Source organism: Otolemur garnettii, unplaced genomic scaffold, assembly GCF_000181295.1.
Source record: "Otolemur garnettii isolate 467f Iridium unplaced genomic scaffold, OtoGar3 scaffold00080, whole genome shotgun sequence".
NCBI lineage: Eukaryota > Metazoa > Chordata > Mammalia > Primates > Galagidae > Otolemur > Otolemur garnettii.
The window spans coordinates 6,895,115-6,917,879 of NW_003852475.1; the positions used below are offsets into that span (position 1 = coordinate 6,895,115).

General features: G+C 36.4%; 1 protein-coding gene across 2 annotated transcripts in view; it reads left to right on the forward strand.

The window, feature by feature from the left end:
- Positions 1–3,509: 3,509 nt before the first annotated feature.
- The window catches only part of SPOPL (speckle type BTB/POZ protein like), a 50,811-nt gene continuing 31,555 nt past the window's right edge, over positions 3,510–22,765 (forward strand). The window contains exon 1 of one of the 2 annotated variants that reach the window (XM_003794386.3): positions 3,510–3,830. The gene's annotated coding sequence lies outside the window, so the exon portion shown is untranslated. The remainder of the gene's footprint in view (positions 3,831–22,765) is intronic. The other variant, XM_023515846.1, reaches the window with a different exon arrangement.

Here is a 22,765-nt window from a genome sequence, read left to right on the forward strand (position 1 = left end):
AACTATCTAATAAGCAAATTTAGATTATGGAAAAAAGTTACATAAAATGTCTTAAGACTGGCTGAATTAAGACTTAGGTATACTGAGCAAAAATGAATACAGAAGAGATCATTCAAGGAGAAGAAGAAAACAGTAATTCAGCTAGTACAATAAAAACAAACTAACACAGATTTCTTACACCTGGAAAAAAAGTGAAAACACTTCAGATAAAAATTAGAAGTTTCTAAGGCATTTTCACCCTTTTGGGGGAAAACTATCACAATCCCACAAATTTCACTTGGTCAGGTTTGTCTTGTTCACAAAACAAAAAGTGACTCTTAGGCATGAAAAAACAAAGTGCAACCCTCAGGCTTCCTTGGTTTGCATGTTGTTATATAAATCAACCAATAGAGATAAAAAAAAAAGAACAGACAAGATATGATATTAAAGTAATGAAATAAAATAAAATAAATGTATGATCACAAGTGTTAACTTATGGAAGTAAGAGCTGAGTTTTGTTCCCTTGAAGAAAATTTGGGACAGGAGTGGATAATCATTAGAAAAATATGTAGGATGCTGTTATCTATAGTCCCAGCTACTCAGGAGGCTGAAGAAGGAAGGATTGCTTGAGCTGGGAAGTTTGAGAGTACAGTGTGCTATGACCATGCCAATGAATAGCCACAGTACTCCAGCCTAGACAACATAGCAAGACCCCATCTCTGAAAAAAAAGAAAGAAAACGAAAAATATGTGGAAACAAGCAGGAGTATTAGCAAAATGTCCAGAGGTAGCAAGCCTAAAATGTACACTGCACTTAGGATCGGTAAAGTATTTAACATGTTTTCCAATAAGCATATTGCTAGTTTTGTTTTACTTCTACAGAGAATATAACAATGGATTTGTGAATTTTTTATAAGTTAGGTTATGACAAATAGAATTGGAAAGTGATGTGAAACACAGATGGTAGCGTGGACTGCAGTGGTGAGTTCATTGTGCATACCAAGCCACAAAATGGGAGCATCTGTGGTATTTAATTTAGAAAAGAGGAATAAGATGCTGCAGTTGTTAAATTATCAGAATGGGAATCTTGGTTAGTTCTTCAGGCAGAGCCTCATAGGGTTGGGTCAAAGAGATCCGAAGTCTAAAACTCATCTATGCTCCTTAAACTCAGAGAATGGCTGTTCTGATCATCTTCACTAATTGCTGACATATTAATTTCAATAAGTAGAACTTTCAAGTTAGCCAGATACTTGGAGGAGACTGAACAGTTTCATATCAAAAATTGACAATGAGCAGCAAAGTGAATATCTGAAAGTTTGCTGTTTAAGGAGTTGGGTGATTTCAATGGTTAATGCCTAAAGTGATTATAATTCTGATACTGGCTGGGTGGTGGCACACTTAAGTCGACATTACAGGACATAACAGGACAAAGCTGTTATTTCTCTATTTTATTTTTTAAATTTTCTTTTTTCCTCAGCCTACCTTGACTAAGATATATCTCTATTTTAAAAATTTATTTATGACAGCAATAAATGAAAGTCTACTGTTAACAGTCTAGTTTTCTAAAAGGTATTCAATTTACCTTACCTTTACCTCTTCAATAAAATCTAGAAAGGTAGTTCTTTCTAGGTAGTGGATTGGTAATATATTGATAGCATGAAGCTTTACTCCAAGCTTATTGACCATACCATCTTTTACTTTGCTAAACGATCACAGTTTTATCAGTATTACTTATAAGCATGTTCACTTCCACTGTTATGTTACTATTGATATTATGTCCTTTATTAGTGGAAAAAGTCACAAAATACCACAAAGAGTCCTAACACTTAGGGTGTGGAGATCAAGCCTTGGGAAAAGATCTTATGAATATCTGCTAAAGAGTAATTTGACATCCTTGGGGTGGAAGTTTATTGAATCACTCCCTAACTTGAACCATCAAGTGCCAAGGGTCAGCAAATATCACTCTTAACTTCCAGTTGGAAATCTAGATACTTGAAGGACTTATAATTTGATTCTTTGAGTGTGTTACTATGATTAGGTGCTTAATAATTTCTGATTAATGAATGAGAGGGGTGATATACTCCTCTCTTAAGGGGTTGAAATAGCTAAAAGGCTTGGTCAAAAATTAAATATAATTTCTATTTTATGATAGGTATCATAAAGATTTTTTAAAACCTTTTTTCACATATTATAAAGTTAACACAGATGCTCAGTGAGTGCAACAAATATTTAGTGTTCTTTTTGGTGTTTAGAGACTATGAAATCTTTGCACTATTATTGCCTTTCTCCACCCCTTCTCCCCACTTCTGCTATTTAACTTCTGGAGTTCCTTGATCTGCATAAACCTTTTATCAATTTAATCCAAGGCACTTTTCAATTCTATGGTATTCTGGTAACAGTTATCTTTTTCTGAAAACTTTTAGACACAAACACATAAATACGTGAATAAGATTGCCAGTGTACTATTAATTTGAAGTGAAGGGGATCTGAGACCTGCCTGTCCATTATTCAGATTGTAGTAACCCTTGGATGAATTACTTATTTCTGAACTTCGTTGCTTTATTTATATAATGCAATAATTTACACCACTGAGTTGTAGAAAAGTTTACAGGATTAAAGAGATGATACATAATTCTATGGTTAGTACAGTACTCTGCACACTTAATAAATACCCCTACCCTCCTTTCTTGGAAGCCAGGTAAGCCATCAGAAGTTGATTTAGGCACAAAGTAAAAAACGGTGAGACCCCTGAATGATAATTCGTGTCTGCTCTGGCAAAGCCTCAATTGTTGGTCCCTCAAACCTTTTTGCTTAAGTTTATTCCTAGCAGCTAGATCAGGTATCTTTCTCTCGTGGTCCTGCTGAATAAATAGCTCTGTTGTCGCGCCTTTCTCTAAACTCTTTATGTCGGAAGAGACAGGCAGACCACGTATCTCTTCAGACATGTTTACACATAGCTTTATTTACTAACGTCCAGTCCTGGGCGGCCACCTGCTCTTTCTGCACTCATTTCTCGAACATCCGCGGCCTTGCCTGGACAGATCCTCCTAGTTGAGATTCATCTCCTCCAAACGAAAACTGTCCCACTGTGGCCCTTCATCTGTCCACCAGGGCTGTTGTCGGCTGCCAGTCGCAGTCTGTGTACTGCAGGCTGTGTCTCAGCTGTCCTTATAGTTCGGGGCTCCCAACTGGAGCCCAGCAAAACTTGTACCTCAGCTTTCCAGGCTTGTACAGCCCCCAAGAAAATAGTGCACAGAAAAGCCTTGCACTCCTTCGTGGATTAGACCAATCAGGAAGAATCGCTGGCCTAGAAAAGTTTTATGTTTGGCTTGGTCAAATAACCGTCCGGCAAAACGAGGACTTTTCGCGCCCCATAGCCTAGCGGCCCATGTGGCGGAGCCGGTCTAGTTGGCTGCCCAGTGCCAGGCGACTGCGACCGCGACGGCTGCGGCGGATCTGGGCCCGCCCGGAAGTGCCCGGCGCTGGAGGGAGGGAGAGGCTGGCGAGCCGCCGCGGCGCGCACGCGCCCTCGCGCGCTGGGCTGGGGCTGGAGCCGTAACTCGGAAGCCGGAGCCCGGACGGGCCTGGGGCGGGGGGGTGGGGGGCTGCGCGGGGGCGGGCGTGGTGGAGGTGGCCGCCCCTGGCGGCAGGTTTGTTTATCCCGGGGAAGAAGTTTAGGAGCCGGAGACAGGGAAGGAGGGCGGCCGGGGAGGAGGGATGCGGTTCGGCGGAGGCGGCCGCCACAGACTCGCCGCCATCAGCCCCACCGCCACAGCCTTGGGCTCCCGGGGCCGCTGCCTCAGCCTCCCAGGAGCCGCCGCCCGACTGCCCGCTGCCGCCCCGGACGTCCGGGTAGGTGTTCCTTCCCCTCCGGGGGTCCCAGTTGCAGTCCTGGTCGGTCGGAATTCACCCATCCGGCTCACCAGGGCCTGGCGGCCTCGTCCTTCCCCTGTCACGCGCCCTCTCCCCTCCCAGTCCCGGCTCCTGCGGCGCGCGTTCGGCCTGCTCGGGCTGCTTCCCCGCCCCCCGGACTCCCCGGCCCGCGCACGGCGTCTTTGCTTTCCTTGGAGATGCCCCCCGTTCCTCCGTAATTTCCCAGCCGCCGCCTGCCCGGATCCCGCTTAGTTTGCTCCACAGGCCTCTCGCTGTTGCTGGGCTCCCCCTATTTATAACCGTGCGCCTTCTCGCCTCCCTATCTCCTCATCCCCAATACATTCCAAACTGCCGTCTCGGTCAGACCATTTAGGGTGAGTTCTCCGTCCCCTAGACCCCCCAGGGCCTGCGGAGGCCACAGTGGGCATGCCCTCGGCCTCCCGCTCTCCGGCTCACACTTGGCTTGTCAGACGTCCTAGCTCCAACTTAACCCGCGTACCTCAAGCTAAGCTTGCGGTGCAGGATCCAAGTCTTGAAAGATCTCTTTTCCACGCTCTGCTCCTATCCTTTTTCCTAATCTGCCTCTTCTTGACTATGTGTATTTGTGTTCTCACACAAAGGAAAAATAATGGTAGGATTTTGTCTTTCACGGCAATCATAGAGCCCAGTACAAGTAAAATTTACCTTCTGTTTATCCTAACTTTGCGCCTCTTTATCGTCCATGACTGAATACTGGCCTTTAGCCATCCTTTCCAGGCTTCTGATGTTTTGTCTATATTTGAATAATCCTGGGTCTACTTTAGCCCATTATATCGCTTGTCTTCCTACCTCTTTCGTAATTGAATCCACTCTTCCTTGGACTGGAAGTTGAAGTAGTAAAAGGTTCATACCTTGGAAAATTACATCTCTCCTGACGTAATGGAAGTGGTGGAATATTTCAGAATAGTCCATCATTCTTGAGAAAAATGTTGCCTAGTGGTTAAGAGCTTATGCTAGTGGAACTGCCAAACCTTTGCCCTACCACCTACCAGGTCTACCTTTGGACAAGTTATTTAACCTCTGGGCCCCAGTATGGGGCAGCTCTGACAGCTGCAAAATGAGGATAATGATAAACTTTAAAGAATGGTGGTGATGATTACACAAGTACTCAGAACAGGGGCACATACATGATTTTGTCTTTCTCATTACTTCTTTGCTTGACTTCTTTTGGCTATTGATAAAGGTTAATTTAGAGAGAGAGAAAAGTGGGAATGGAAAACTGCCTCTTCCTCTTCTTTATGTAACATCCGTTTGATGTCATAGTTTTTGTATTTTGTTATTGTACAAATTAATTCCATCTAATTTGAAAAAAAGGTTTTTAACTATTTTTAAGTATATTACCAAGCTACAGATAGGTCAGTCAGTATTTCACATATTGATTTAAAATTCCTAAAAATGTTACCTTTGTTTTGAGAATAAGTGAATTTGAAGTATTATATGTATAGTTTTATCATAGTGGAAAATGAGACTTGAGAATTTTAGTAGTGCAAGTTAAATACTCAAAACTGTTGATATTCTTTATACTCATCAAACTACTGAAGATTGGGCTTTGGCTTCATTCAGAAGACTGGTAGCTTTTCCTCTTGACCTGTTATGCTCATTCGTATTCACATGCCTTTGCTTGGTCAATTTTTGCCTTTGCCAAAATTTGCTCACTTTCTAAAACCATGATAGTTTTTGCCATATTTGCTTACCTCTTATGTACTACTGTTTACTCAATACATTTTTATTTTTTTCATAGACATTGCATCTTTTGAAATAATACATTTTTAAATGGCTTGTTTTAAGAAACCTAAATAGGTATTACCTTACTGTTGTTATAAATAGTATAAATTTGAAATCATTATTTGCTGGCCTAATTACAGCTAAGAATACATACATGTAGATACATAACAACCAAAATAAAAATATTTTCCCCAGGCGGCACCTGTGGCTCAGTGAGTAGGGCGCCAGCCCCGTATAGCAAGGGTGGCAGGTTCAAACCTGGCCCTGCCAAACTGCAGCAAAAAAATAGCCAGGCCTGGTAGTGGGCACCTGTAGTCTCAGCTACTCAAGAGGCTGAGGCAAGAGAATTGCCTGGAGGTTGCTGTGAACTGTGATGCCACAGCACCTACTGAGACTGTCTCTAAAAAAAAGAAAGAAAAATAAATATTTTCCCATCTCTAGTCAAAAATTATTCTTCATGTCCCCGGTGTAGCATATTACATACAGTGGGTGCCACTGCCTTTGCTAATGCTGTTTACTGACCTAGAATAACCTTTGCTCTTTCTCACCTGTAATACTTCCACAAAGTTCATTCCAACATTGGTTTCTTTGTTTCTTGGCTTTCTTAAGTGTCGTAATTCTGCATTTTTGGCCTTGAATAGTATAGGCAGTGAGGGTTGAAGAGAAATGACTCCTCCAGAATCAGACTTTTAAAGCTTGTAAACACTTTGAAGAGGGTGGGATAAAATTGGCATTTAGTGTCTATTCTGTATGTGGCAGTATTCTTTTGGTTTTGTAAATATGGATTATTTCCAAAAATATTTAATTAGCACCTGTCACATGCCAGGCATTGGGGGATACATATGTGAAAATGTCCCTTCTCAAACATAGTTGCAGTGAAAATCAAGCTCTAATGCTAAGGCATCTAAGATATGCCATGAATTACCTCATCTGTGCACTTAAAGTGGTACTAGTTAGAAACCATTCTTGAAGGAACTAAGAAGTAGTTGCTTAAATCAGTTTTCTTAGGGCTTAATTCCTGCAGAGCCCTACTTAAGGAAAGCTATATTGGAATAATAATAATGCAGTATCTGCTTTCTTATAATTTATATTCTAGTTTGGCACTGACAATTTAGATATATTAACTGACTTAAATTCCATAATAATTCTAAAAAGGCTTTATTTTCTTCATTTTACAAATGAGGAACCTGAGAAACAGACTAAACTTCCATAAAATTCCACAGTTACAAGTTTTGCAGCCAGACAATGTAGTCTTTTTGTTATTATCTGAGACTACACTTTCTTGCTGATAAGGTAGGATTCTTCATCTTTCTAAAAGTGTTATTTATTTATTTTAAAAAATTTAGGCTCAGCAGTGGAGTTTCCCTGTCTTTTTAGGTTGTGTAGTAGAATAACTTGGGAGACTTAAGTTTTACAAAGCACTTGGTCTACAGTCTTATGTCAAGCCTTATATATGACCTGATATTGAAGGCATTTGCATTTGATGGTATTGTTCACTGTTCTGTTTCCTGACTTGGATTTGCTCACTTAGCAGAAATTTATTGAGTAATTCATCTGAACTAGGCACTAGGCTCTGGTGACATATTTAGGGAAAAGGGTGCTTGTATTCATGGAGGCAAAAGTCTGGGGAATAAAGAAATGAAAAAGAATTATAAAAATAATAGTTATGATAACTGCTACAAAGGAAAATTATTGTAAATGGTGAAAGCCCACTAATGAAGAAATGTCCCGAAACCTAAAAGATGAACTGTACTTACCTAGCTGCTGTTGGCAGTTTCAACTTTTCTAGAATTGTAAGATCCAGCTCTTATTGGACCTTAACACATGAGGTTGGTTGATGGGAAATAGACTGGAGCAGATCACTGTGGCCAAAATTCATGCTAAACATTTTATACTTAATCTTAAAAGCAATAGAAAGCCACCAGAGAATGTTAAACTGCTGAATAAATTACTCAGATTTTTGCTTTAAAAATATCTCCTGGTTGTTCTGTCCAGGACAGTTTGGAGAGAGGCACCTGTAAATACAGGGAGAGCAGCTAGGCCAGTGCTTCTTAATCTTATCTGTGGTGAAGGACCAATGTTTTAGTTTGTTTTAAATTTTCAATTCATACTACTACTCTAGTAATTCACAATAAAATGGATATATTGTGGCAGTGTCAAGTTGCTATAAAAGTTTGTAAATGCTTCCTCTCAGTTTTTATATTTACTTCATCTCGGACCAGTAACAAAAGATTGTGGACCAATATTAGTTCACAGATCATGATTGAGTAGAATAAGTTAGGCTACTGAAGTAATTTAGGCAGAAGATTGTAGAAGCTTGATTCAGAGTGATAGAAATATAGATAAAGTAGCCTGATTTGACAGGTAAAATTGGTAGAATTTGGGGATGGGTAGGATTTGGGAGCCTAGGAAGAGAAGAAGGCTGATTTCCAGGCTAATAGTTCTTAAGCCTATCTTAGGGAATATTGGGAAAGGAACAGTTTTTTGTTTGGTAGTTCCAGGGAAGGGAAAGTATTAATCATAATTCAGCTTGAGACTTATGCTTGAAAGGGAGATACGTGGGTCATTATGAAAGTTTTGAGATAGACAAAGATCAAGAATTGTAAAATCCACATGGATGGAAAGAAATGAAGCCTGTCCAGCAACAACAATAACGTGAGCAAATTGAAACTTGGAAAGGTGAATCAGAAAGGATGCTGTCAACTGTGTTTCTTGGAAGTAAAGTAATGGAGCATAAGAATAGTTGCCCCAAAACTTTTAGTGACCTCTGTATACAAGTGAAGATGTCTCATAGGAATTAGATATATAGGTCTGAAGCTCAGCAAATAGGTTTGGTCTGAAGATAAATTTGGAAATAGCATAGAGTTTATATGTGTAATTGATGTCTTGGGGTAGAGGCTGAGTTTGCCTAAGGAGAGTGTATAGAAAGAAGATAGGGGTTTAGGACTAAGTCCCATGAATCTTTAGCATTTAAACATAGGGAAAAATAAAGGGAGCAAGACAGTCTAAGAAGGGGTATCTAGAAGTTGGAGGAAATTTTCATTAGTATCACTAAAGCCTAGGAAATTATCTCTTTGAAAAAGTGGGGAGTGGTCAGTTGACAGTTTTGAATGCAGAAATCAATTAAGTGGAAAACTAAAAAGTACACATTGGGTTTAGCAACATATAGAAAATTTAATACTATTTCTTAGTAGTCAGTGCACCCAAAAACTATTTGATGATGAATTTTGTTTTAATCTGGCAAAGCTACAATCCTATATTTAGAATAAAATTATTGTATCTAGAGTATGAACCATATCTTCCTTCCTGAGCTCAGATCCATATCTCTATTTAGTACCATCTGGCTGTTCTATAAGTATCTTAAACTTTTTTCTTTTCATAGATCATTAATTCAGAATATAAGTGTCAAATACTATTTATTAGACTCTGAATACTACTGACTTTAAGGTATGTGATTAGAACTTAGAGACTAGGCAGGGGTCCTCAAACTACAGCCGATGGGCCACATGCAGCTTGCCTAGGACATTTATCTGGCCCGCCAGGTGTTTTTGCTGCAGCTGCCCGTCCTGCTTAGCTGACTCATCCAGGGGCCCACAGTCCGGCCCTCTGACGGTCTGAGGGACAGTGAACTGGCGCCCTGTTTAAAAAGTTTGAGGACCCCTGGACTAGAGAATGAACAATAACATAAATATTTATTCTAGTCTGGTTAGTACTGTCAAAGCAGTTTATTTAGGTTGCTTTGGAAGCATAGAGAAGGGGCATCAGGGAAGTCTTTCTAAGGAAAATGACACTTGGACAGAGTGTTTCTGAAAGGCAAGTTAAACATATGTGGAGGTGGTTGGGAGGAGAGTGTAAAGAATGATATTTTAAGTATTTTAAAAACCTCCAAAGGCAGGGATGGTGGCTAGAGGATATGGGTGGCAGATTATAGAGATGTTGGCTGTGTTTTGACATTGCATCTTTTTTTTTTGTAGTTTTGATTAATATCTTTACCATCCATGTAGTCACCAAATGTAGAGGTATCTTTTTAATATCTTCAAAAATGAAAAATTACCTTTGTTTTAGTATTTGTTATCCAAGATGATGTTCTCTTTTTATTGGCTAGTTGCATATTTTGGATATTAAGCCTGTATTTATGGAATCATATAATAACTGATAAGCATTAGTTATATATTTCATTATACTATAGTGATTTACTATGGGAAAACATTATACAAATATAATTTTTTCTCAAATTTAGGGAGTAGAGAATGAAAGCTTTGCTAAGGATTTACTACTAAACCTTAGTTTTATGGTCAGGCATGGTGTTTACTTAAGTATCTAGTCATGATTATTTAGATATGGTGCTAAGGATTTTATGCACTCTTTGTTTTAATCCGTATAACTACCCTGCTCCTGTCAGTCAGCTCAGTTGTCTCTGAGATAAATGGTATAAATGTCTCTGTGAGATAAATGGTAGAGAAAAGTGGATTCTCAGAGAATAAAAAGGAGGTGAAGATCAGAGTGTGTTCAGGGTGGTGGTAAAGGGGAAGAGCTTAGTTATTAAAATTGTTTTCAACTTAGTGCTTTCTTTTAAAAAGGATTTGACTTTTGCATTCTGTTATCTCAATATAGCCTTATTTTAATATAAAAATACTTGAAATTAGCATGGGGGAACATTTGAAAAAGTGTCCATTATAAACTTCAAGGCCTCTTGTGTATTTATTAAATATTCCTTTGCATTTTTATTTTAAGTAAACTTTTGAAGTATACATTAAAGGCGTGCACATATCATTATACAGCACTTGTAGTCTTGTGTCTGGCTTCTTACTGCAAATGTACATATTTATGTGAGCCAACCACGTGTATAGCAATAGTTTATTCATTTCCATTGCTTTATAGTATTCCATCATATGGCAATATTTATTGTAATTTGTCTATTTTACTATTGATGGACATCTAGATTGTTTCTAGTTTGGGGCCATAATGAATAGGGTCCCTATGGAATATTTTTGTATTCCTCTACATGTCTTTTGGTGTACATGCATATGTTTCTCTAGGGAATTTACCTTGTAGTATAACTATTGGGTCATATGTGTGCTTTTGTTCAGTTTCCAAGGTGGTTCAATAGTTCGTAATCTCATGGGTAGTGAATGAGAGTTTTAGTTGTCTCACATACTCTGCAACATTTGCTTGATATTGTCTTTCATTTAGTTAGCCATTCTGGTGGGTGTAAAGTGGTATTAAGTTGTAGGTAGATTTTTTTCCCAAAATAAACATGATTCCTTTCCTAACTCCTACCCATAGACCTCTTCTTTATGCACATCAAGGGAAAGTGGAATAGAGAGACCTGTGTATTTTCATAAAATCCCATCAGATAATTCTGGGTGCGTAGCCACTTGGCAAGATGTAGAATATGAAACAAATTTAAGTATAATTTATGGAAAATGAGACCATCATGAAAATTATAGATTCATAGTGTAGTTTACTGACTTTCTAACAAATGGTGCATTTCTAACTTGCTAAATGAGGGAAAACTTTTAAGATTTTGCAAGCTGGTAAAAAAGTTTTGTAGGCTTTTTATTTTATGAAGTGAGTCTGCAACATTGATCCAAAGCTCTAATTACATAATGCTGGAATGCACTTGTTCTTACTTGACTATCTACCCAGATTGTGGATTGTGTTCATTCAATATTTTGTGAGGTTTTGCTGCTTTTTAAAGAAAGGAAACACTATGTATGAGAGCTTGCTCAGTTTTCAGAACTTGAAAATATCATTGAGAAGATCAATTTTACTATGTGCCTATAGCATGCTATGTTCTATATTTAATTTCTTGTTATTTGTTGAAATTTTAAAAATAAATTCCATAGAAAAAAAGTGTTGCTAATCTTTATTTTTCATTATTGAATTGTGTGGTAAAAACTAAGGATGGAAAAAAGATTTCTGTCCATGTATCCTTTTTAGTGTTAGGATTGTAGTTAGTCTCCTCTTATGTCTTCATGAATGCAGATTATGTTAGAATCATCCTACGCCTTTTGAATATAATGATTAGTTGTTGACTTCTATTAAAACATGTGTAGACTCTTAACTTTAGATAAACCCACAGTTTTCCGTTTCTAACATTTCATATGCCTAAATTTTTATAGCTAGTATTTTTATGTCTGACTTCATTTCTTATTGCTGCAAAGTACTGATCCAAGGTATCAAGCATCTGTTTGATAAATGCTTGTGCTCTACATATTCATAAGTAGTTACTGAATATTACTAGTCAGAGGAATCTTGGAATTATTATCTCATCTTTAGAGGAACTGAGATGGCATTTATGTTCTTAAAGTGTTCCTATGCAACTTATTTTGTAAAGAATTTCCTTGTGAAGGAGATAATGCTAAGTGAATGGCATTAACCTCCTTTCATTAAGTCTAGTTTGGCCATATGTTACATTTTGGAAGAAAGTGGGTTAAAATCTAGGGGTATCCTAACATATTCCTCTTTAGGGATCATTTTTGTTTCATTTCTTTCCCTCTTTGTCTTCCTTTCAATTTCTTTCCTTCTCTCACCTCTCTCACCTCTCTCCCCTCTCTCCTCTCTCTCCTCTCTCTTCTCTCTCTTCTCTTTTCTGTAGACGAAGCAGCTACAATTCAGTGGTTCTCAACCTTCCTAATGCCATGCCCTTTGATACAGTTCCTGTGGGTCGTGAACCACAGGTTGAGAACCACTGAACTACATGGTAGAATGTTTTTCTTTAAGGAGAATTAAGCCTTTTTAATGGTTATGGACATGCAAAGTGTAATGGTAATCGAAGGATCTCTACTGCCCTTTACCCTAAGTCATGCTGTTTTGTTACTTCTTTTTCTAAAACTTTTACAAGTTATAGTTCAAAAACATATTTCTTCTTATCTTTCTTAGGGATGATAGTATATCCTACTTTTGCCTAGGACCAGTGCCAGTTTATGTCTTTTGCCTTAGCATCCTGTCCTATTTAGTATTTGTGTTAGGTATTTATTTATTTATTTTTTATTGTTGGGGATTCGTTGAAGGTACAGAGAACCAGGTTACACTGGTTGCATTTGTTAGGTAAAGTCCATCTTATAGTTATGTCCTGCCTCTAAGAGGTGACAGTTACATTAAAAGAAGTGTGAATAGGTTTGGTAGATTTTTTTACTCCTAGCTTTTGTCATGGGTTCGGTAGATTATTTTACTCTTAGCTTTTATCATGGTCAGATGTAGTAACATGACATATACTTGTACAGTGATAAAAAGTTCTGTTTCCGTAACTCTTCCCAGATGCAAGGTAAATAATAGCTTACTTCAATGGCAATACTGGGGGAGACGGGAACCTCAGTGATTGGAAGTGGGCTAGGATGCAAATGATTAGGGATATCTACCTCCTTTCTGTCCTGGGTGAGGATAAGAGACTTTTGATGCTGCTGCCCTTATTGACATTTTGGATACATGAACTTAGAACATGTCAATTGCTGCAGCCTGCGAGGTTCATGAAGTCATCAAGGATGGCAGTAGGTGGGGTTGGTGGGAAATTGCAGGTTATGTGAACTGAAATAGTGGCTAAGCAATTCTGTCATGGAACACGTAGAGTAGCACTATTTAGTAAAGCGTTGTGCTTTGATACATTTGGGCTTTGGGTTTGATAAGGAAGGAAGTGAAGCCATAATAGGGATAGTGACTTAAGAAAAATGGGTAAGAGTTAAGGAAGTTTTAGAAATGAGAGATGTTGGGGAATTAAAGTGATGACAGAACAGGAATAAGGTCTTTTATAAAAAGACACACTGAGGTTTATTTTCAGAGTTGGTCAAGCTGTTCTAAGTATAAGTGCATTTGGAAAAGACTCCTAAAATGTCAGGTGGGTGAGATAATTCAGGAAGGGTCAAAGAACTTTGATGCTGGTAGGTTGAAAGTCCAGAGGCATGAAATCGTCCGAGGTGGTAGTAGGAATAGTGAAGAAGGCTGTCAAGGGAGACAAGTACTGAAGTCCTCAATAAGGAGCCCAACTGGAAGATGAGTACATGATAGCAAGGGAAAAAAGGGTATAACATTTGTCTTATGCAGTTGCCAAAAAGGAAGATGAAGTGGTCTGGAAATAACCCTGGGGAGTTGGAAGATCTCTATCTGCCTCCAACGCCTTTTTCTAGACCCTTCACAGGTATAAGAAAGACATATTATTTTAGTGTTTCAAGTTTATCTGCTTTAAGTATATATTTACCTCTCTGACTTTATCTTTGTAATCTTTGTTTCACCAGTGCCTGACCTACTTAGGTATTTAATAAATATTTGTTCAGTAAATGCTAGATAAATGTGTATCCTGGAATTCTAGAACAAAGAGCATTGCTTAGATACTTTTAAAAGTGACTTGAATATAATTCCAGCTACTTGGGAGGCTAAGGTAGGAGGATGGCTTGAGCCAAGAGTTCAAAACCAGCCTGGGGAACATAGTTAGACGTCCCCACAAAAATAAAAATGGAAAACGAAAAGTGATTTGAAAAACTTTAACACAGGTTTTCAAAGTATGGAATTACTCTTAACTATAAAGACGCAGGTTTGTGTCTAATACAGGAAATAAATTAAGTACATTTTTACACAAATTGGTGGATGGCAGATTTTGGATGAGTTATTAAGGGGAGTTGGGGGGATACTTGATTTTTAGAGATTGGCAGGAGGATACTGTAAAATAGATGTATATCTTTGAGAACTTACAACAATTACTACAACTCTAATTCCTCTTATTGTTTTTCTGTGTTTCAGTTTTCCTACCTGTAAAATAGAAGTAACTACCTTAGAGTATTATTAGGATCAAGTGAAATAATAAATGTAAGGGTGAAGTTTTAATATGGGAAGCAAAATCTTATCGATTATTTTACTATTGACTGCAATAAATTTAATTAGTTCTTTGTGGGAGGAATTTTTTATGAATGTGCTCAGGTTGCTGAGAAAAGTGATACAGAGACCAAATGGTGGTTAGAAAAAGTTTTACGGAAGAGGTGACATTTAAGGTGGGCAGATTAAAGTACAATGTTGATGCTTAAAGAAAAGATGAGGTTAAATTTATTGATCACTTTTTAATTGAAATGACTCCCCTATGAGGTAGATAAAGGAAATATGTTATTGTAAGTTATAAATAGAGCTTGAATTAAATTGACTTAAAAAAATTTAAATTTTATAACAGATGTTTATAATATATTCTGTTATGTTTTACAAAAAACTGATTATGTATAGGTAATTTCCAGTTCTGTCTTTTAAGAGTTTTAAGCCATTACTGAAATTAGTAAAATTTTATAGCCCAAGTAAGTTCACTGTACTGTTTAGATATTATTACAAGTTAAAATTTTACCTCATGAGGTTTAATAACTGTAGCTATAAACTCTGGTGGTAATTAAAATAAAGCTGATTTTTATAAATCCTAATACTGTCTTTGTAAGATTTCTGGAAATAACTTAAAAGTGAAATATTTACTCCACATATTTTAAAGGGATATGCCTATTAGCATAGGTACAATGGGCTTAGAATTTTCTTTTTATACCTTGTGTATACCTTATTACACAATTTATAAGAAAACAGTTGAACTTGAAGCAACTAGCAGACTGACAAATGTAGCTGTTTACAAATGATGATTTAAAAAAATAGTTTCCAAACATCCAGAATATCTTCAATGTGTTTATGCTATAGGAAAATCAATTATGTTTTGGAATGACCTGTAGTTGATTTTTTAGAAGATAATTTCAGTTTGAGGAAATTACTGTGTGATGTTGAGTAAATTTTTGTTTACAGTTTGAGAAATTTTGCATATGAACTTTCAGTAGAACTGGTCAGGTCTTAGTGATTGTCTCTGATTTAATTCTTTGAATAGCTAAAAGATCAGTGATGTTTTCAAAGGGTATGTAACGTGAAACATAAATGGCTAGAAATAGAATTCAGGTATCTCAACACATAGACCCCAGGGCTTTTTTTCCATTTTTATCATTTAATGGAAAATAACATTATGACTATATTTTAAAATGTTAAATGATTTCTTTCTTCTCTTTAAAAATACATAAAAGCAACAGGATTGCATTGCTTTTTGTGAGGTTGTACTGTAGTACACAGAAGCTCACTTTTCATTTATAATTTTTGTTTTGATTTTAAAAAGGAGAGCTTGGTATTAAAGGACAGGCAGCAGTATTCAGAGAAGCTCTAAATCTCTGCTTGTATAGCAACCTGTGTTAATAGCTTTTAGCAATTAACAAATAGAAAAAGAGTTATTCTAAAAATACCTAGAGTCTTTTGCCTACCCTTATAAAGTGTTCACGTATATTTTATATTATGTAATTAAAACTTCTTCCTTACTTTGAGTAGTAGAGGATGTTGTGATTTCAAAAGAGATTCCATAACATTGGAATGAGACTCTGGAAAAAGGTAGTTGCATATAGCCCACAGTACCCAAATAAAATAGGAGGCTTAGTTAGAGGTGGAAGATGAATGAAGAACATCTGGGGTAGTGATGATAAGATTTTTGTATCAGTGATATTAATAGCTCTCAGTACCAGCCATTGGACCACATGGTGGTTCTCAGTGGGAGATCTCTGTCTCAGCCATATCAAGACCAGCTGAAACATAGTTAAATATACAGATTTGAACCTGGGACTGGTGGCTCACACCTGTTAATCTTAGCACTCTGGGAAGCTGAGGTGGGAGGATCTTTTGAGCTCAGGAGTTCAGAGACCAGCCTGAGTAATGCAAGACCCTGTCTCTACTAAACAGAAAAATTAGCCGGATGTGCCTGTAGTTTCAGGTGGGGAGGCTAGAGGTAGAAGGATTGCTTCAGCCCAGGAGTTTGAGGTTGCAGTGAGCTAGGCTGAGGCCATAGCCTGAGCAAAGGAAAACTCTGTCTCTTCAAAAAAAGAAAGGGCAAATTTAGTAGCCTGATCTAGACCTACCCAACGAATTCAACTCTGAAGTTGGACCTCAGCATTTTGCAGTTTTCTTTGGAGGAGGGGAGGCGCGCTGGGGCTGAGTTTGAACCCGCCACCTCCGGCATATGGGGCCTTTGAGCCACAGGCATGCCCAGGACCTCAGCATTTTGATTTAGCAAGCCCTCCAGGTAATTCTGATGCACACTTTGAGAATGACTGCCTTAGAGAAATATAAAGCAGTAAATCTAACACTAATCTCTTATAGAGTGGGCCTTTTGGGTTGGACCACATGAAATTACCTATATTCTCCTGCTTTAAACCTATAAAAGTATCAGTTTCAACCTGATAAAATTGAAAAACTTGTCAAACTGAAGGAAAGTCACCTTTTACTTGGGCAGAGAGCTCAAACAGTAGAACAGTGATTTTACTTATCCTCAAGGACTATAGGTACATGTAGGTAAGTACCTATGTGTAAGTAGGTGAGTAGACTATAAGGTACGTGAAGGTATTTGCTCAACCCTTACGCATTTTTTTAAGCTGAAGTTCCATACAAATTCGTTACCATCACCTATGACTTTTTGTGTGCCATTTCCTCCAACCCTTCTTCCTGCCGCCACCCCCCAGCTCGTTTACCTTTTTTCTTGTATAGAAATATACGTAACCAGGAAGAAAGAATATTATTCCTGTCCTTCATGAAAAATTTGTCAATTTTTTTATTGAAAGTTCTGCTATTGCCATTGCTGAATCCTCCAGCACCCCTTGTTCCTGCCGCTCTATTTGGTTTCCACATGTGCTGCCACTTAGTTTTATCCATCTGCTGTAAGTCACAGTTGTTTCTATTTCAGAGGAGATATTTTTTCCCTTTTAGTATACATTTTAGTCAACTTCAGGCAAACTAGTTTTAAATGATTAGAACTATAAAATGACCTTTCTGTTTTGTGTCTAAATCTGATTAGCCATTCCATTAATTCTTTCAGACCATATAGCCTTCTCCCTTTTTTATTTTTAAACAAACATTGAGCACTGTATTAGGCTTTGCCCTATAGAAATGAATAAAAATAGAGATTATATTTAGGTAAGACCACAAAATTGCACATAAAACTCTGTAGTAAAAGACATCTAATGAAGTAGGGTAGTAGTGGTAGAAATGTTTTGTGTGAGTTGGCTGTGGCAATCAGCATGTGATTTCAGTGGTCTAAATTGGCATGCTGTGTTATATACTGCTTTATTCTGCGAATTGTGCTTGCCTTTGGTTGTGTTAGTAGTTTCTGTTAATCTTCTTTTTAAAATTTTTATTTATTCTAAATAGTATTATCTCATGAATGATAGTCTTTTTTCTCCTTACTCTTTCAATCTCCCAATTATGAATTAATTTTACATCATCAAGGTGTTTGCATTTTGTTCTATAGGTATAATATTTTTCATATTTTGTTTTGAGCCCCTTCTAAGACAGATAGGCAGTCCCTAAGTTACAAATATCTGACTGACATTTGACTTGCACTTAGGAATGGAGGCTATTACAGGTAATAGGTATATGTACCTGTTCTAGCTTACATACATGTTCAATTTGAGAATAAACCTAGAGAACTTATCTCATTTGTAACCCAGAGACTGCCTATATTCAGCTGGAATCTTAAACTTCATGTTCTCTCTTTCTTGGATTTTTTTTTTCCCTTTGTTTAGAGCTGTGGTCTTTAAAAAGGAGCATCCACATTAAAAGAGTGCGCACACGAATTTTGGGGAGTGCCAGTATACTTTGAATATTTTCTGAATTAAACACCTGTTAAATTTTTATCAGATTTTTTTTTTATTTTATTATTATTATTATTATTTTTTTTTTTTTTGCAGTTTTCGACTGGGTCTGGGTCCTCTGGTATATGGGGCCAGCGCCCTACTCCTCTGAGCCACAGGTGCTGCCAGATTTTTTTTTATTTTAATTTTGGTATATTTTACAATATGCATAATTTATTATAGTAATATGTTTATAAATGTTTGCTGGAATATTTTCAAATGTGTTTTTACTCATAAGGGTGTGCTATATTAAAAAGTTTAGAGTTTATTGGGTTCATAAAAATACATTAAGTAATTTTCAGTATAGGATCACAAACTTTTCAAGTATTTGCTATCTAAAAATGTCCTTTATTTTGTACTCATTGTCAAATACATTGGAGTATGGAAGTCATAAGTTTAATTTTTTTTTCTCAAAAACCTTAAAAGCATTTATTACCTTAGTGGCATTCAGATTTCAATCTGACTTATTCCTTTGTAGATAACATAGGACATTTTAAGATTTTCTTTCTTTCTTTTTTTTTTTTTTTATGGAATTCTGAGATTTTACCAGGATATGTCTAGGTATAGATCTTTTTCAGTAGTCATTCTTTGTAGTTGGTGGGGCCTATGAAATCTTGTCTTCCTTCAGATTATGGAAATGATCTTTTTTTTTTCTTTATATATCGTTTTTACCTTTTTTATGAGTTCCTCTTGTTAGATGAATATTGGACTTCCTTGATCTGATTTGTAAGTTCCTAATTTCTCTTATTTCCTTTATTTTTTGTGTTTTGTCTCCTAAAAAGTAGTCTGTCTTTTGTTTTCAATTAAGAATTCTTGTTTTTGACCACTCTTTCTGATTCTTCTTACTTTATTCAAATATATTTTATGAGAATTTTTATAAATATATCATACTGTCTCCTGAATTGTCTCCATTTCTATGAGGGTTATTTTTATTCTCATTTTGGGTCTTTACTTTTATGCCATTAGTTTTCCCCAAATGTTTGTTATCTTTGTTTTTTTTTTTTTTATTACTATTTTAGGATGAAGGGCTGTATTATTAAGTGATAGCATCTGTCTGTCATGGTTTCCACTGCAGTTGTGTCGATTTGTTTCTCCAGCAGTCCTCTCCTTCAGTGAGAAGTTTGTGGACACATTCAGTGGAAGTGAAAAGGTGTCTCAACATGATGATTTTCCTAAAGAGTCTTAAATGAATTAGAAACCCTTACACCTGTCAAAATAAGGAGGGCTTTATTTTGTGTGGTAGAGTACTTTAATAACCATTTAATTTCTTTTAGGAATTATTGTTTCTCCCTTTCTCCCCCACCCCAATCTCATCCCTAATGTTTGTTGTGATACTCAAAGTTAGACCTATCTGTATTCTTTTTGTCTCTCAGGAGCCCACACTCTCGTAAGAAACATACCCAGACAGGTGGTCCACTTCCTTTGGCAAGATGGTAAAAGGCACAACTACCAGCCTTGGAAAAGAGGAAAACCACAATTGTCTCAACCTAAATACCATGTCTAAAATAATTATCCTGATGATTGCCACTTGGCCTTTTCCTGCTCTTTATATTCAATTGAAGGTTGGTTTTTCTTTGGGTCTCCTTGAAAGAAGCATGGCCTCCTCTAGTATCTTGGATTGTGATTTTTCTTCTGTTATTTGTCTGCTAATTTTTCCTCATCTAATTGATTTCGCTGCTAATTTGTTCCCATTTGTCTGCCTTGAATTTCTAGGAATTTCTAATCTACCAGTATTACCCTCTCTTATTTTCTAGCTCCTTGTGACTTCATTTTTTATTTTTGTAAAAATTTGTTATCTCATTGATATGTTGGGAAATAAAAGAGACAGATAAAGTGCTTACTTTACTGCCTTCAGCCATATACAGTATTTTTTTCAAAGTTCTGTCTTGGGTGCAATAGGTGATTCAGGTAACTAGAAATTGGAAAATTGATAAAAGGCTATATACCTTTGATACATGTGAATTAAGAAGAGAATATGAAGACCTTTGTTCTGAGCTTAGGCATTATTTCCTGTTACTGACATGCTGGAAAAGATAAGTCTTTAAGAATTTAGTGTAAGCTTGGATTCAAGTCCAAGCAGGTACTGCTGTATCTTAGTGCTTTGACCCTGGGTAAGTTACTTAGCTGTTTTGCTAAGTAACTGTAGTTTTCTCATCTGTAGTATTGGCAGAGGCAATTATTACCTTTCTTACAGAATTAATTTAAGAATCAAATTAGATAAATACTTGAGACTGGCATAGTGAGAGTCTTCTTGCTGTTCAGGAAAATGTTCGTTATACCTTTTAGATACCTCTTTTTTTCCAGAACAGTTAAGTTTCTGCAAAGCTATATATGAAGCAGATTATTATACATTTTCACAATGATTCTCTTTGTACTACTGAAGGTACATTTGCAGAGAAAAGTTCCTTCAATTATATGAGTTGAAAACTCTTGGTGAAGAAGTTTGGCCGTGGATTGCTGGAACCAGTAGCAAGCATACTTGCAGATGTTAGTTACCAGAGGTGATTGTTCTCTCTGCTAAAATAGTAGAGATTTTTGCATCATGGGGCTCATAGGAAGCCAATAAGTAGTATTTCTCGTATTGTATCCTTCTTCTGTGTGTGAACTTCTGTAAAGCTCCAATAAAAATGATGTATATTTTTGTGACCTTTTTGAATATGTTTGTAATTTTCCTCAAATTTCTGTTCAGTTGTTCCAAAACCCAACATACTGTTTCTACATTGAATCCCTTTTATTAGCGAATCAAGTCTCTGTTTTCTAAATTATAAACCTTGTTGTCATCCATAGTTCCTTAAAGTCTTGTCACTTCTACCTTTGCCGTTGTGGTATCTTATATCTGACATCTTACAGTATAAGTTAGTTTTTCCTGTTTTACAACTTAGTATGAATGGCATCATACAGCATATGCTCTTTTATGTCTGGCTTTTTTGGCTCAACATTGTCTCTGTGAGATTCATCCATTTTGGATATTGATTTCAGGTTATTCATTTTCATTACTGTAGTATTCCATTGTATAAATATACCGCAATTTATCCATTCTACTGTTGGTGGATTGTTTTTAGTTTTTGTTTATCAAAAATTCTTTATTACTTTTCTAATTAATTCTTAATTACTTTTCTTAATTATATCTAGAATTTATGAACATTTCTGTACTTACCTTTGGTGAACATATGAATGTAAGCTATTGGACATATACCCAGGAGTGCAATTAATGGGTTATTAGGTATTGATTTGTTCCACTTTAATAGAGATCACAAACAGTTTTTCAAAGTGGTTATACTAACTTATACTTTGATCATTATTGCAATTTTAGATTCAGTTCTTCATATGTCCCAACAATTTGTATTGTTTTTTTCATTTTAGCCATTCTGTTATAGTATCACATTGCTGATTTAGTATGTTTGATGTCTAAGGAAGTTTAACACCTTTTCATATGCTTATTAATAGTTTAATATCCTCTTTTTTCATTTTCTTATACAGTATTTAAGTCTTATACAGTATTTAAGGACATTTTTCTGTTGAATTGCCTGCATTAAGAATTTATAGGGATTCTCTGTATATTTTGGTTGTAAATCTTTATCAGATACTTATATTGATATGAGTATTGATGTAAGTATTGATATCAGATACCTTCTTTTAATTCCTGTCCTGTTTGAGAAATAATCTGTCTGTCTCAGTGTTTTAAAGACATTCTTCCATTCCCCCCTCCATCTTTGTTTCTCTATTTTGATATTTATATCTGGAATATATTTGGAACGATCATGTATGTGATGTGAATAGAAGTCAAAGTTTTTTCCCCATATAGCTTTTCATTTGTTTCAGCACCATTTGTTAAAAGATCGTTCTTTCTGTATTGTACTTCATTGTCGTTATTGTCATAAATGAACAGACTCTGTGTGTCTGTTTCTGGTTTCTTTCATTTGTCTTTCTTTCGTTGGTTTCTCAATTTTTATACTGGAAGTACTATACTTTCTTAATTTCAGTTGCTATACTTGAGGTGGAAGATAAATTTTTGTCTTCTCTAATGCTTTCATCTTTTTTATTAATGATTGTTTTGGTTATTTTTGACCGTTTTGGATTTCCATGTAAATTTTAGATCAACTTGTCAATTTCCACAAAAAGAAGCACTGGGATTTTTATTGTGATTGCATTGAATTTATATGTCAGTCTGGGGAAAACAGGTGTCTTTACAGTATTGAATTTTCCAATTTATGAACACAGTATATTTCTTCACTAATTCAGTTTAGTTTTACTTTCTCTCAAAATCATTTTGTAGTTTTCCATGTAGAGATTGCATCCTTCATTAGATTTATTTCTAGGTAGTAGATTTTTAAATTATACTATAAATGGGATATTTAAAAAAATTATTTTCTTGCATTAAGGTACTTGCCAGAGCCTCTAGTACATGTTTTAAATGGAAATAGAAATAGTAGTCTTCTTGTCTTCCCATCTCATAGGGTAATCTTACTATAGGGGGTG